Source organism: Manis pentadactyla, chromosome 4 (assembly GCF_030020395.1).
Source record: "Manis pentadactyla isolate mManPen7 chromosome 4, mManPen7.hap1, whole genome shotgun sequence".
Lineage (NCBI taxonomy): Eukaryota > Metazoa > Chordata > Mammalia > Pholidota > Manidae > Manis > Manis pentadactyla.
Window position 1 is genome coordinate 180,934,833 of NC_080022.1, and position 4,451 is coordinate 180,939,283.

A 4,451-nucleotide genomic window follows, 5' to 3' on the forward strand; every position below is an offset into this window, starting at 1 on the left:
AAGAAGGTGAAGAAAAGTACAAACCTAGTGATTATAGCTCAGATTTTAGCTGATTTAGGAAGACGAGTAAGAGTTTAGCAAGAATTTTCCTCTGTATATTTTATTTTGGATAAGATCCATTTATTAGTGATTTATTCTACAATAATAGTTATTAAATTTTCTGAACAAAGGTTGAGCTATTCAGGAAAAAATATATATACACACACATATATCAAAATACTCAGGATGCTCAAGTTACGGGTAGCAAGCACAATACGACCCTGCCACCTTGTGGTGACATGCAAATTGACGGCTATGTTATTTTCTCAAATGTAATGGGTTTTATTCTAATGCCGTGCCTCTGTCAGGCACCACTTACCGAAAGTAAACAAAGCGAAGTGAATGAATGACTAAAACAGAAGTGTATATCAGATTATTCAATTTATACATTATGCATCATCCTTGATGCTTCTACTTTTTTGGGGAAAAACTGATGGAACTTTTTCTTAAGAACAAAGTTGTTAATCGATTCTTTCAACATCATTGCTTGCTTTCTGTATATTAGGCCCTGTGTTAGATCTAAAAGAGGAGATACGTGGCTTAATGAGAATACGCCTGTCCTCAAATTGTTCAAGATCTAAGAGAGTGGGAACGATTTCAATGCGAGGGTCTTGATTGCAGGATGTTACAGACATTCCCAGGTGAGCCGGTACTTCAAGGTGGTGCCCTTGCAGGAGACTTAGGCACGAGAAACGCTAGAGCTGAATCTTAAAAATTGGACATTAATCTAGGTAGATTAATCTAGAAATTCATCAAGCGGAGTAAAACCGAGGACGTAGTGGAAGTGGAATCAAAACAGAGGAAACATCAGGGGTAGAGATGAGGAGTAAAATGTTTGGTTCAATCCCTAGTGTCTTCATTCATTTGATGGATGTTCTGCAGGGTGCTGGGGTCCCATGGGAGACAATTGAAATGATACACAAGTCATGAATGCAAAAAAGGTGGGCGGAGTAGCTTGTGCTAAAACAAAGGGATTTACCCTGCTTTTGAAGGGCAGATAAGACCTTCATGATGAAGTGAAATTTTATTTAAAGAATGAAGGGGAAATGAGAGTTAATCAGGTAAGGGGGGAAACAGATGGCTAGGAGGAAGGACTTCCAAGGCAGTGGGGACATTGTAAAGCCCAGAATTAAGTGCTTCCACCATTACTCTTTCCCCCCAAGAAACAGGAGGAATTCTATGTAAATAGACCATCAAGTGCAACAGTAATGACGTAAAGCTACATGGGATGGGTGCAATGATGCCTGCTCCCAAATGCCCACATCCTGATCCTACAACCTGTGCACGCTTACATGGTAAAAAGATAATTAAGGCTGCAGATGGAATAAAGATGACTAATCCACTGACCTTCAAATAGGTTAATGATCCCAATTACGTGAGCTCTTAAATGTTGGGGAGGGGGGAAAGAAGAGTAAGTTGGAGAGAAGGAAGAGAAGCTCAAGAAATGACAGGCACTGCCCTGTCGTGTTGACCCTGATGATGGATGAAGGCGATCATGAGCCCAGGAATTCAGGTGGCATCTTGAAGCCAGAAAGGCAAAGTGGGTTCCCCTGTAGAGCCTACAGAAGGAATGCCGACCTCTCGACACCTTGATTTTAGTCCAGTGAGAGCTGAGTTGGGCTTCTTAAAGAGCTATAAGATAACACATTTTTGCCATTGTAGGTCATTAAGTTTGTGGGCACTTATTATGGAAGCAAATGAAAATTAATACACTAGATTGCTGTCAGTGGGTAGACTAGGGAAGTCCTATAAGCAGTGTTAAGGATTTTACTCTTTATGGTCAAAGGGGAGCTTTTGCCTAGTTCTGGAAGGGAAATTGCATAGCCCAGTTTGCATATGCAGAGATCACACCAACTGGCGTCATTGAGAACTGGTGAGTGGGAGCCATAGAGGACAGAGGGGACCTGTGAGGGGAGCTGTCACTCATGTGTGATGGTGATTAGGACTAGAACAGAAGGTAGCTGTGAGCAGAGAGAGACACTGATTCACTTAGGAGATATTTAGGTGATAAGACCTAATGCCCATGCTAAGATTTCTGGACTCTGAGTGGGCATACTACATTACTATTTACTAGAATTAATACTGACAGAGGAGCAGTTTGGGGTGGAAAGCCAAGTTCAGAATTGGAATAGTGTTTTTGAGATACTTGAGTGCTATCAAGTGGAGATGACCACTAGGCAGTTGACTGGTCCTGGTTGGTGGCTCAACAAGAAGACACCGAATGGAGATAGGCATTTGTGAACTGCATATACATGATAAAGAAAACCAGGACATTGATTACATTGCTTGGGAATTGTATTAAAATAAGAACCTAGAGAGAACCCTGAAGTAGAGCAGCATTTATGGGACGTGTAGATGAAGAAAAACTGGTTAAAAAAGACTGAGGAAGGACTGGAGAGTGGAGAAAATCAAAGTGTGAAGGGTTATATAAGCCCTGGAAAGAGGGAGTGGTTCATTGCTTTCTAAGCTGCAGAGATGTCCATAAATACAAAGAGCACAAAGTTTCCATTACATTTATTGAAATAGATATTATTATATAAGCAAAGGTATTATTTATGGAATGGCAGGGAGGAATTATAATTGGTATTAAGGAATGCAGGAGGGATGAAATCATTATGTTCAGTAGACAAAAATTGGAAGAAAGTTGTAGATAACAGTACCTTGCTGTCATGATTCTTTTTTTCCATTTTCACATTACTTGAATTTGCTACAAAGGATCCCTGATATTGTGTGACAAAAAATAAAATCAGAAGTCAAACAAAACTATGCCTATTTTCTCATCATAATCAAACAGTGTTATGTATGCTGTAATATTTCTGCACTTTAATTGATTTGGTAAAATAATAACTGTAAATAGAATTTGAAGAATTACAGGTGTATTAAAATGCCCAGAGTACACACCCCCAAAATCACATGAACAGAGAGAGCCCAAAGCCAGTAGATGAATTAAAATAGAATGCTCAAAATATTTAAGTAGCCCAAAATAAAGGGGTATACAGGGGAGCAAAAGAGAAGAAATACACAGGAACTTTTTTTCAAAGTAGAAGACCTAATCATGTCAATATTATATTACATACCAATGTCTTAAAGATAAGAACTCAAAAACCAGAATTGTCAGACTGAATATCAAAACAAGACCCAGTTATTAGGATTGTTTCCAACTACTTGGAAAACACACTTGAAATAAAATAATCTAGATAGATTAAAAGCAAAGTGATGGAAAGGGATATATCATGCAGAGGCCAATCAAAATTAAGGTGGAATGGCTGTATTAATATGACATAAAATAGAATTCAGAAAAGGGAAATTACTGACGGAAAAGAGGAACTTTAGATAATGACTAAGGGATCAAGAAAACGTAAGACTCCTAAATGTTTGTTTACCTAACAAAAGAGTTCCAAAATATGTAAAGATCTCTTTGCCTAACCAAATGTCACACATGTTTTCCTCCAATGTTTTGTTATAAGGTTTTTAGAGTTTTATGTATTTGTTAGGTGCATGACCCATTTTGCATTAACTTAGCATAAAGTGTGAAATGAAATACACCTTTGGGTCTCTCTCCCCTCTCTTTTATGAATGTCTGAACATTACCATCACTATTTCAACATGTTGATTAGGGTTGGTGGTGGTAGACAGTGTGATCACATTTGTGATCTCAAGGAGAAAAATATTGCCTTTCATCAAGTCTGATGCTACTTACAGTTTTTCTATTGTTGTCAGTGTCTTCCTATTGAGAGGTAGTATTCTGTCATATGGTGGAGGGGTAGCTTACATTTTTTTGTACATCCTCTACTGATGGGCATTTGGGTTGTTTCTACTTTTTTTTTGACTATTACAAGAAATCTACTACAAATATTTGGGAAGAGATCTGTACAGACATGTGATTTCATTTCTCTCTGTTAAATACCCAGAAGTAGAATGGCTGGACTGTAGGGGTAGGCATATGTTTCACTTTTAAAATAAACTGTCAAATTCTTTCCAAGCTCATCGTACCGTCTTACATTTCCACCAACAGTAAACGAAGGTTCTAGTTTCTCCATGTCCTTTCCATCACTTATGATGATGAGTCTTTTTCATTTTAGCCTAATACTTACGTAATGGTGTCTCATTATGCTTTCTGACTGCATTTCTCTAATGGCCAGTAGTAATGAACATTTTTCTTTTGCCCTGTGCTTACTTGTCATCGTATTTTAGATGGTTTTTTGGTTAGGTGTCTGCTCAAATCTTTTGCCCATTCTTAATGATGTTATTTGTGGACTCTGTTTTAAGACTACTGATTATTCTAGTCAGCGATCATGTTTTGGAAAGCTTGCCAATCAGTGAAGCTGTGGGTTTTCAAAACTCGGGTGGTGCACTACCGACCCACACCTGTGAACACATTTCTGAGAGACACAAGGTCAGCAATAAGCTCT